Source organism: Giraffa tippelskirchi, chromosome 3 (genome assembly GCF_054371585.1).
Source record: "Giraffa tippelskirchi isolate mGirTip1 chromosome 3, T2T-mGirTip1v1.2.pri, whole genome shotgun sequence".
Classification (NCBI taxonomy): Eukaryota; Metazoa; Chordata; class Mammalia; order Artiodactyla; family Giraffidae; genus Giraffa; species Giraffa tippelskirchi.
The window spans coordinates 121,322,429-121,334,514 of NC_137277.1; the positions used below are offsets into that span (position 1 = coordinate 121,322,429).

The following is a 12,086-nucleotide window of genomic DNA, read 5'->3' on the forward strand; positions in this document are numbered from 1 at the left end:
GAAAACAAAACAAAACAAACAAACAAAAAAATAGAAAACAATTTGAACAGACGTTTCTCCAAATATATGCACATGGGCAATAGGCACATGAAAAGATACTCATCTCACTAGTTGTTCAGCAAATACAAATCAAAACCACATTCACAACCATTAGAATGGCTATTTAAGAAACCCAGAAAATAACAAGCGTTGGTGAGAATATATATATATATATATATATATATATATATACACATACACACACACATATATATACACATATATATAACACATACATATTTAGTGAGTATAGTAAAAAAGAAACACTAGGTTTTACTCTTTAAAAAGATGAAGTTTTGTTAAGCAAATTTTCTCTCAATTAGAAAAAAAGGAAAAGAAAATGTGATTACAATAATTTCTCTGATCATATTTAGTCCATTCAGCAAACAGCACCAAAACTGGGGACTGAATTCTTGTGCTGGGCACTAAGCATAAGGTGCCAAGTACAACTAATATAGTCCTTGCCCACAGGGATCTTACTGTCTATCTATCTGTCTATCCATCTACTTATGCCCCAAGATCAGCCCAGCCTACTATTATGAACAAGTTAACTCCACATTGCCATTACCAGGTTTATACTGGCCCAAGACATACTAGAGGCTTCCCTGGTGGTCCAGTGGTAAAGAATCTGCCTGCAATGCAGAAGACATGGGTTCATTCCCTGGGTCAGGAAGATCCCCTGCACAAGGAAATGGGAACCCAAGTCCAGTATATTCTTGCCTGGGAAAGCCCATGGACAGAGGAGCCTGGTGGGCTATAGGGTCGCAAAGAGTCCAACATGACTTAGCAACTAAACAATAACAAGATGTACTAGAGGTTGCTGATGAACCTTAAACACCTCAAGTCATTTTGTGTGTGTGTATTTATATATTTATATATACATATTGCATTAGTTTTCTAGGACTGTCATAACAAAGTACTGCAAACTGAGTAGTAAACAGAAACTTGTCTCACAGTTCTAAAGCCTAGAAGTTCAAGATCAAGGTGTTAGCAGGACCATGCTCCCTTTCAGGGTGCTAAGAAAGGATTGAACTCAGGCCTCTCTCCTAGTATTTTTTTTTTTTTTTTTAGTTACTAGCTTTGTGGCAACATAACTTCAATCTACACATCAAGGTTTCCCTGTGTGCATGGCTGTGCCCAAGTGTCCCCTTTTAAGGACACCAGTCATATTGAATTAGAGGGTCTACATTACTCTAGTATGATCTTTTTTCAACTAAATAATAGTATCTGCAACAACTCTTTGTGCAAATAAAGTCACATTCAGAAGGAACTGGGAGTTAGTACTTTAACATGTGAACTTTGGAGGGACATAATTCAACCCATTAGAAACACACACCTGTGTGGGTGTATATATGTGTGCATGCATGCACATTGGCTTCAATAGCATCTCTGAGCGATGGAAAAGGCAATTTACTTTAGTCCCTATGCTCTAGAGAAGTCTACTAAGGCTCAGAGAAGTTAAGGGATTAGGGGAATCCAGGTCTCTAGACTCTCAGGCGAGGACATTTTCTACTCCTTGGAATAGCGTGTGTCTTCTGATGCCATCACTTCTGCTGTTGCAATCACTGCCAAATAGTCAGATTCCTAAGGGTTCTGGTTTGGCCAACATAGGTGTCAAGCTGGTGGGCAGTCTCTAAAGCATTTCTCAGACTGTGCTGACAGCATCCTTGCAGAAGAGTGGGCACTGGAATAAAAGCTTTTTCTAAAACATGGCATTCCTCTAAGGCTGCTTAATATGCCTGTTTCTTAAGCAGCTAAGAGCTGTTGGCAGCTCTGTATGCAGAAAACCAACAAGTCAAATCCATAGGGACCAGAGTGCAGCACATTTCTAACCAAAGGGGCAAGCTGTCTGTCAGCTCAACCCCATCTAAAGCTACCTAGTTATCACGTATTGCTGTGTCTTTAAAATCATCACAAGCCCAATATCTAATTTATTGAAATAGCATCTCATATTTGATATAATCTAATCTTTTGGGTAGTAAAACAGCAAAAAAATTTTCTCTAATCCATTCCCAAGCCAAAACCCTCCTCTTTAAAATAATGCATGTCCACTGATGGAGGAATGGATAAAGAAGATGTGGTACACGTACATGGTGGAATATTACTTAGCCATGAAAAAGAATGAAATAAAGCTATTTGCAGTGGCATGGATGGACCCTATGGCCCTAGAGATTGTAATACTGAGTGAAGTAAGTCAGACAGAGAAAGACAAATATCAAGTGATATTACTTATATGTGGAATCAAAAAACATGGTACAAATGAATTATTTACAAAACAGAAATAGAGTCACAGATATAGAAAACAAACTTACGGTTATGAAGGGGGAAAGGGGAAGAAATGAATTGAGAGATTGAGATTGACATGTACACACAACTACATATAAAATATATAACTAATAAGTACCTACTGTATAACATAGGGAACTCTACTCAATACTCTGTAATGACCTATATGAGAAAAGAATCTAAAAAAGATTAGATATATGTATATGTATAATTGATTCACTTTGCTGTATAGCAGAAACTAAAACAACACTGTAATCAACTATACTCCAATAAGAATTAATTTTAAAAAATGCCTGACTAGAAGAACAAGGCTGTTATCTTAAAAGACTTAAGGTAGGAGGGGGTTAATTGGCTTGGCAAAAACTCAAATTAACACCCACACCTAAGAGTTGCCTCCCAGAGATGTATCATAGAAACATGAGCTACCAGAAAAATCAGATGAAAGGTAGAAAAAGAAAAAGAGGATTTCTTTGAAAGCCACCCAATAGAGGATGTAGTCAAGATACCCTGGAAAGGGAGGCCAGGAGGGCTGCTGAAGCCTCAGCATAGCCGTGGTTGTTTAGTCGCTTAGTCATGTTCGACTCTTTGCGAGCCCCTGGATGGCAGCATGCTATGCTTCCCTATTCTTCACCATCTCCTGGAGTTTGCTCAAACTCTTGTTCATTGAGTCAGTGATACCACCCAACCATCTCATCCTCTGTTGCCCTCTTCTCCCCCTGCCTTCAATCTTTCCTAGCATAAGGGTCTTATTCAATGAGTCGGCTCTTTGCATCAAGTGGCCAAAGTCTTGTAGCCTCAGCATTAGTCCTGCCAGTGAATAGGGTTGATTTCCTTTAGGATTGACTGTTTGAACTCCTTGCTGTCCAAGGGACTCTCTAGAGTCTTCTCCAACACCACAGTTCGAAAATATAAATTTTTTAGTGCTCAGCCTTCTGTAAAAGATGATCAAATTCTCACATCCATACATGGCTACTTGAAAAACCATGGCTTTGACTATATGGATTTTGACATAGACGTGGAACCTCTGCTAAGTCACTTCCCTTCTCTCTTGCTTTCCCAAAGTGTGAAACGAAAGCATTACACTGAGAGATAGCCAACATCCCTTCTGATTTTAAAATTTTATCTGGGAGGAAACCCAGGTAAATAAATTAGCCATATGCTCTCTAAATGAACAACAGATTCCAAAGAGGTATGCAGCTCCTAAGCTGCTGAAAGGCACCAATCTCAGTAAACACTCCCTCCTACAGAGCTACTCCAGGCACCATGGAGAGAAAAAAAGTTCGAGGCATCAAACAGCACTGACCCTGCTTCTCCTGTTGGCCCTGAAGCACCTGTGTAGCTCAGATAAGCATTTGGAACTTGGAGACAATATAGGCAATGGGAGTCTGGGGTCTCTCTGAAATAGGATGGGAACCTGGCAGAAGGAAGCATCACTGCACACCAGGTGGGTCAAAGGTCAATGCTCACTGGCAAAAAGCTGTACAAGATCCTCACCACTAGTGACTATTCAAAGGACTGAAAGCCCAAGAAGAAAGGAATTTCAACCAGAGATAGACACCTATTTCAGAGGTTGTAGACTGGCCACCAGTGAGCCAGATTTGGGCAGGAGACTAGTTTTATTTATCCTGTACAGTATATTTCAAAAAATTAGTTTCCAATATTAAAATGTTGAAACTTTTTTAAATATAAAATACAGATTTCAAGTTTCTCTTGAAAATTGTATATTTGGTGATGGGTGAGTGCCCAGCCATTCAGTCATGTCTAATTCTTTGCAACCCTATGGACTGTTGCCCATTAGGCTCCTCTGTCCATGGGATTATCCTGGCAAGAATACTGGAGTGGGTTGCCATTTCCTCCTCCAGGGGATCTTACCAACCCAGGGATCAAACCCGAGTCTCTTACTCAACCTAGGGATTGAACCTGAGTCTCTTACATCTCCTGCATTGGCAGGTGGATTCTTTACAACCGAACCATATGGGAAGCCCATATTTGGTGATACTGAGACTTTATTTCCACCTGACTGCCATCATCTGGGACTAAAGACCACTTGCCCATGACAGATGGGACACATCTTCCCAATGTGTCACAAGCCAGTCATCAGCTTTGCTCATTTATAGGTGTTCTTTGGATTCACTCAGGAATAAAGTGAATGAGGTCATCCAATGCTGTCTGCAAAGGCAGAGGCATGGGTTTTACCTTAGCAAGCCTTTCAGTTTTCTGAATGATAACCATGGACAAAAGGCAGCACCATCTAAACCATAAATTTAACAGGCAAAAAAGATACTGAGAATAAATCATTGAGAACCAAGAAAGGAATGATTTCATAAAAAGTGGCACATCCATACTATGAAATATAATGCAGCTATTGAAAAGAATCCAGATCAGTGGCTCTCAACCAGGGACGATTTTCATTCTTCAGGGACATCTGGGGGTGGGGGGTGTAGATAGAGCTAGGCACTGCTGTGATCTGGTAGGTAGTGGATAGAAATGCTGGTAAACATCCTACAATGCACAGGACAGCCCCTCCACAACAAAAAACGTCAGTAGTACTGAGGATCAAAAACCATGATCTAGATTCAATCTTATTAACATGATACTGAGAAAAGCAAGATGCGTATATTTACCATTTTAATACAATGACAGAAAAAGTTATGCTCTCAACTTTAATAAATAGTATTGTGATAGTATCTGTATGAAATCAGCTATTTCTGCATCTATATGCATAAAAAATTTCATGAAACACTAGATCACCAAATGTTAACAGGAGCCAACTCAGAGTGATGGCATGCCAGCTGATTTCTACTTTCATCCTTTTATTTCTTGGCTTTGTGTGAACATTTTTTAAAGAATCTGTATTATTTTCATAATTAGTAAAGCACAGTAAAGCTGTTTTTCATTGAAAAAAATTTACACACATGATCTTTGATAATAGATTTATCGGTTGCCCTACAAAATTTAACCCCTTTTGCCATTAACAAAGACAATCATAATTGATCAACATCTTGCTGGTCTCTCTTCCCTTGCCTGACATTGAAAGGGCCAGAAAAAGGTCATGTGGTTCTTAGCAAGAGAAGACCAGGCAGCTAATCTGTTAGCGTCAGCACTGGACAGCAAGAATCAGTTGGCAATCAATGACTGACCAACTTACAGGACCACATCTCCTCTCCCCTTTCCTAATCAAGTTTATCCTGAGTGCAGAGAGTTCCCAGACAGAGAACAGAGCCAGAAGACATAGGCCCTACCCTTAACAAGCTTACTCACTATTTAGGAGATGTTCACAGCATGGAGCAGAACTTGGTGTAGTTGTGAGTACTAGTTACAAATCCAAGTTCACAAAAACCAGCTCTGCCTGGCATCAGGTCAGCCTGCCTTTCATATCCTGCTAACCACTTTGCAGTTTAAAAAGCACAGGTTTTTGCAGTGTCAGAAGCTCCAAAGGACTGGAGCTCAGTCAGGCTGCATCTATATCTGCCGAAGACAACAGTACAGGGCCAAAGACTGTTCCTGGGGCACCTCTCAGCTGCCCTTGCTTGGGTATCATAGCATCATCACCAAGGGACTGAGTGGAAAGTGGTGTTGGCCTCTCTGTCCCACCTTGCATCTCCTTGTACACCATGTCTGAAAACAGATTCAGTCTACTTCCGAAAAGAGTGGGTTAATGTGTAGTTGTACATAAGTATCTGAATGTGTGGTTCTGATTTTTGTGAAAGCAGAGTATACGCACACACTTTTATCAATAAGTAGTTATCACTATGCACATCAATAGACAAGAGACTCAGGACACATGAGACAGTGCTTTGAGATCAACGTAAGCATCTGTATTTAACAATGAATATATTACACATAAGGGCTTCCCTGGTAGCTTAGGTGGTAAAGAATCCGCCTACAATGCAGGATACCCTAGTTTGATTCCTGGGTCAGGAAGATCCCCTGGAGAAGGGATAGGCTACCCACTCCAGTATTCTTGGGCTTCCATTGTGGCTCAGCTGCTAAAGAATCCGTCTGCAATGTGGGAAACCTGGGTTTGATCCCTGGGTTGGAAAGACCCCCTGGAGAAGGGAAAGGCTACCCACTCCAGTATTCTGGCCTGGAGAATTCCATGGGACTCTTTAGTCCATGGGGTTGTAAAGAGTCAGACACAACCGAGCAACTTTCACTTTCACTTTTCATAGTATGTATATTATTCAACAAGTTAAACTTCAATATTAGCTAAAGAATTCAGTCAACATACTTAGTGATAAAACCAAGCTTCTGTACTGTCCTACATATCGATTATTTTGCTAGGTGCTTTCCAACTATGTCTTCAAAACTCACAAAATCCCTGCAGAGAGAGTCCTATTAGCCTTATGTAATAGATGAGGAAACTGAAGCTCAAAACAAGTTAGATACATCACCCAAGTCCACTATCAAATGTCAGAGCCAAGATTCATAGCCATATCTGTTTGAATCCAATGTGGTTTCATTCTATGATGCTTTCTCCCCATTTATTCCTCATAACCCAAGATATTTTGTATAAAGGGAAGCTCATGATGTCTATCAGAAGAGCTACAATCAAATCCTAATGTCCTGGAGTTTACACTTATACCAGGGCTTCCCAGGTGACTCAGTGGTAAAGAACCCACCTACCAATGCAGGAGATGCAGTTTTGATCCCTGGGGCAGGAAGATCCCCTGGAGGAGGAAATGGCAACCAACTCCAGTATTCTAGACTGGAAAATCCCACAGAGGAGCCTGACAGGCTACAGTTCATGGGGTCAGAAAGAGTCAGACACGACTGAGCACACGTACAGCCCACACTTATACCAAATACTTGTCTGCCCTTTAATGAATAATAGTCAAATAATTAAATGTTATTGGGTAAGTAGGATATAATAGCAAAGCTGAATATACGAAGTATCAACATCTGGGAAATTCACTTTGGTGAAACTAGAAATTTTTATAGCTTTGAGTACAACTAGTAGTGTTTCATTTTTCCTGAAGTATGATGAAATAGCCAATGACACTGGGGTAAATGGAAAAACCCAAAGGAGGTTATCATCCATTTCCTATCTCCAGTTCATGCAGGGATCATTAATTCTACTTACTGAAGTATAAAGTGGTGCTCTTTATGGTTGAGACCTCCTGTGAATTTTCTGTGATGAGCAGGTTAACATCAAATTAAAATCCCCCAAACAAATACAAGGGGCCTATCAGTCTCAGACAGTTTCTCTTAGATTAGCTCCTCATTAAACATCGGAATGGGTCTCCTAGGAGCCTCCCAGTCAGGCTGTCTTGCTTGGGATGTGATGGTCATTTTTGCTAACTCTATAAACAAACGATGTTTCACAACAGTTTTTGTACTTTTTTTTTAAAAAAAAAAAGCATATTCCCCATTTGGTGAATACAATATTCTCATGCAGTTTCCTCCTCAAAAAAAAATAATAATAGATAACTGAACACTAAAGCCTCCTCTTGATAATTTCTATCATTCCAAGAAAGAAAGAAAGTGAAAATTGCTCAGTTGTGTCCAATTTTTTGCGACACCATGGACTATACAGTACCTGGAATTCTCTAGGCCAGAATCTTGGAGTCGGGAGCCTTTCCCTTCATTCCAAAGATAAATCCTAATAACTGAACACTAAAGCCTCCTCTGGATAATTTCTATCATTCCAAAGACAAAGCCTATCTTGAAAATATCAGCACAAAGCAAGGCTGGTAAGTCTAGTTCATTTCCTGCAGTTCTACTTAAGAAAGTAACAGTGTTTGGTGCTTTTTTTTGGCTTTAACGTCCCATCATAATATGGGCTTCCCTGATAGCTCAACTGGTAAAGAATCCGCCTGAAATCCAGGAGACTCCAGCTCGATTCCTGGGTTGGGAAGATCCACTGGAGAAGGGATAGACTACCCACTTAGGCTTCCCTTGTGGCTCAGCTGGTAAAGAATCTGCCTGCAATACAGGAGACCTGGGTTTGATCCCTGGGTTGGAAAGATCCCCTGGAGAAGGGAAAGGCTACCCACTCCAGTACTCTGGCCTGGAGAATTCCGTGGACTGGATAGTCCATGGGGGTCACAGAGTCGGACACGACTGAGTGATTTTCTTTTCTTTCCCATCAGAATAGTGAATATACTTCTCAAACTTTCCTTCCTCAGAAAAGTCCTAAGATTTTCCTGTGGTAGATCCTGGTACCCTGGCTCTGAATCACGGCCCTGAAGTTAAATTAACTCCAAAGACAGAACAGGAAACTAATTTCACTGGAGTTTGTTTATTTTTCTAACACACTGATGGTAAAAGTAAGTGCTTAAGGAGAGAGGAGATGACACTGGCAAAAAAGGAGGATGTGCATCTTCTTCCCATCACAGGAGCAGTGCAGGAGGTGGCAAAGCAGGCAGGAGAGGCCTCAGACTTGGCCCTACTTACCAAGGAAACTGAGTAAGTGTCCAGCTTAGCGCTCAAGTGGTGACACCCGAGGGGATTCCACAGACCTGCTCATCCTCGCTCCCTCCGTGTGCCGTGGAAACAGACCACTCTTCATTCACGAGAGAGGAAAGATTCACAAGAGGCAACCATGGAATAAGGAGAGAGAAATGATGACAGGGAGGAGAACAAAAACTTACAGAGGGATAAGACAGGCATCAGAGGAAAAAGAGAAAAGCAGAGGAGAGCAATCAATGAAGGCATCCAAGAAGTTTAGGCCGTAGAGAACAGGAGGGATCAGCACAATGACAATTTCACATCGGTAACAGTGCCTGCTCGCTCAGTCATGTCTGACACTTTGCAACACCGTGAACTACAGCCCGCCATGGGGTTTCCCAGGTAAGAATACTGGAGTGGGTTGCCATTTCCTTCTCTGGGGGATCTTCTTGACCCAGGGATTGAACCTGTGTCTCCTGCATTGGCAGACGGATTCTTTACCAATGAGCCACCAGGGAAGCCCACACAAACATACACACATACATTCAATTTAGTTTAACTGCATTTCAGGATAAACTTAATCCTAAAAAACACCTATCCCAACCTCCCTTTACCCTGAGGAATCTGAGACTCTCATTGCCAGGTAGCAGCATTAGAATTTAAACCCAGTTTGTCTAGCTCCACATCCCAAGCTGTTAATTACTAGGTCACTTACCTGTAAAGAATGCAAAAGAATGTGTACACTTAGTTGCCTATTTTCTGGTTCAAATTAGTCATCTTGATGCTTTTCTGCTGATGTATCTGTTAATAAAAATCACTTGGGGACCAACTCTAGAAATTTCCATCGCAGCCTCAAGCACACTTTTTGAACTATCTTTGTGATGACATAGCCTCATGCTTTGAGAGTGGAGAGTATTTGGGTGATAGCCAAAAGCCAGTCAGAGAAAAACTGGTGAAAATCTGTGGCAGACACTGCTACTATTTGAGGTTTAAGCACAAAGCATTCTGTGTGTCTTTACTACCTCAGAGAAATTCCCAAAGAAGAGCTGTTAGCAAATTCTGATCAATGGCCTCATCACTGCAATAAACAGAGACCTAAGATAGCTCCTTCAAAGCTCAACATTAAATTGGTACATTTGTTAAAACACGATTCCTGTGACAATAAAATCATACCTTAGTCATTCTTCCTACAGAAGCAATCTGATCTTGCTTTAACTGCTGCTGCTGCTGCTAAGTCGCTTTAGTCGTGTCCGACTCTGTGCAACCCCATAGTCGGCAGCCCACCAGGCTCCTTTATACCTGGGATTCTCCAGGCAAGAATATTGGAGTGGGTTGCCATTTCCTTCTCCAATGCATGGAAGTGAAAAGTGAAAGTGAAGTCGCTCAGTCGTGTCTGACTCTTCGCGACCCCATGGGCTTTAGCCTACCAGGCTCCTCCGTCCATGGGGTTTCCCAGGCAAGAGTACTGGAGTGGGGTGCCATTGCCTTCTCTTGCTTTAACTACTGGTAAATAAATGTTCCAGGGACTTCCCTGTCGGTCCAGTGGTTAGGGTGCTGAACCTTCACTGTAGGTGTCATGGGTTCCATCTGTGGTTGGGGAACTAAGATCCTACATGCTGTAGAGAATAAATGAATGAATGAATAGAAAACAAATGTTCCATGAAAAAAGAAAAACAGGTAAGCATCTAATAGTCTTTGATGTTGATGCTGTTAAAGCATCTTGTGCCCTAATTTGATAAAAGTCCAAAGAGAAAGGACAATGCTCTTGAGGTATTATGGCCTTTAAACTTCAAACTTCTGATCATGGGAGCAAGATCATGGATGACAAGACATTTGGGATGGGATGGCCTGACTATCTCCTGCTCTGAGACTGACTAACCTTTGAACAGGGCTAACAGGGCTATCTCTCAAAATTTGAAAAATGGCATCATGTTTGGGCCGGAGAGCTTCCTCTTCTGTTCATGGTCCATGGAGCAGGTGCTCTCTTCTGAATGGTTACTGTTTTTCTCAAGAGCTGCCAATTTTCATTACAGCAATGGACTGGAGCAGTGCTGGAATGCCACATGAAAAGAAAATTAGTGAGCAGCCCCCTTTTTTTCCATTAGAATTTCAGCAAAGTGAGTAAAGCAAGGGCAGACAAGATAATGAAGGGGTTGCATGGGCATTTATTTCACTTTCATTTTTCCTTTGAGAAAGTGTTAATAAAATTAGCAGTGTTACAATAACAGGAAGGATTATAAAAGATACATTAATCAACAATGTACAATTTCCCTACCGGAATCTATAATAAAACTTTTCAAATGCAAATCTCTCATCAGTGAACATATAAAGAGGCAAGATAAAGAAGGGGAAGAAATGACATTAAGCTAATTCTCAGTCATCTCTGAAAACTAGGATTAAAACTTTTGAAGTTAGCTTTCAAATCTCCCCAAACTTAATTTCAAACTTTCATTCAGTTTTTGCTCTGTCAAGGCTTTAGCCAAAGCTCCTTACAAGGAATCATGTTAATTCTTTTCAGTTTTAGAGACTGGGTTAAAATCATCAATGTCTTCCCATAGCCTGCCACACAAAGCCCCAAATCCTCTTACATGTCTCTCAGAAGTCAGGTCCTAATCAACAATCAAAGCCCTTGTAATCCAGCCCACTCTACTCCCAAAGTCATTCCTCTTGTTTGCCCACCACAAATTCTCAGCTAAAAACTTGGTCCCTTCAAGGTCTACAATGCTCTACTCCTCTGTATCTTATTTCTGTTCAATTTCTTCATCCTCATTCAAGCCTTTACAACTCAGACGCTGCCTCTTCTCAGCCTCGCCCGTCCCTTCTAGGTCTGATCAACCTCTTACACCTCTCATGTAGTCTGAACCAAATCACAACTTGATAATAAGCCATTTGAATGGATCCCAATTTGTCATGCATACCACCTCCACAGGAGGACAGCAAGCTTCCATGAAGCAGAGACAGCAAGCATTGGGCATATATACATGATAAGCATCTACTGACTGTATGAAAGACTCTCTGTTCCTATGCCTCCTTCTGTGGAGATGCAAACAGGCCAAAAGGCAGAGAAAAAGAAAAGAAAAGGAGAGACAAGGGAATCTCAATACTCCAGACACTGAACAATGAACTGAACAATGGTCTAAATAACCCTAATTTTACTGTATACATAAAGGGAAAATATGCAGATGATGAATGCAATTTACACTAAAATTGTTTTGAGAACTATGATGATTTATCAAATGTTGATTCAGCAAATCTAGTATAAAGGGGTTTCCCAGGTGGTGCAGTGGTAAAGAATCTGCCTGCCAATGTAGGAGACGAAAGAGACGTGGGTTGGATCCCTGGGTCAAGGAAGATTCCCTGGAGAGGGAAAT

The 12,086-nt window shown here is 41.1% G+C and overlaps 1 protein-coding gene across 1 annotated transcript in view; it reads right to left on the minus strand.

Moving 5' to 3' along the window:
* The window catches only part of THSD7B (thrombospondin type 1 domain containing 7B), a 1,641,422-nt gene that overhangs the window by 1,189,162 nt on the left and 440,174 nt on the right, over positions 1–12,086 (minus strand). Inside the window, exon 11 of the mRNA XM_081579094.1 lies at positions 10,595–10,766. The gene's annotated coding sequence lies outside the window, so the exon portion shown is untranslated. The remainder of the gene's footprint in view (positions 1–10,594; positions 10,767–12,086) is intronic.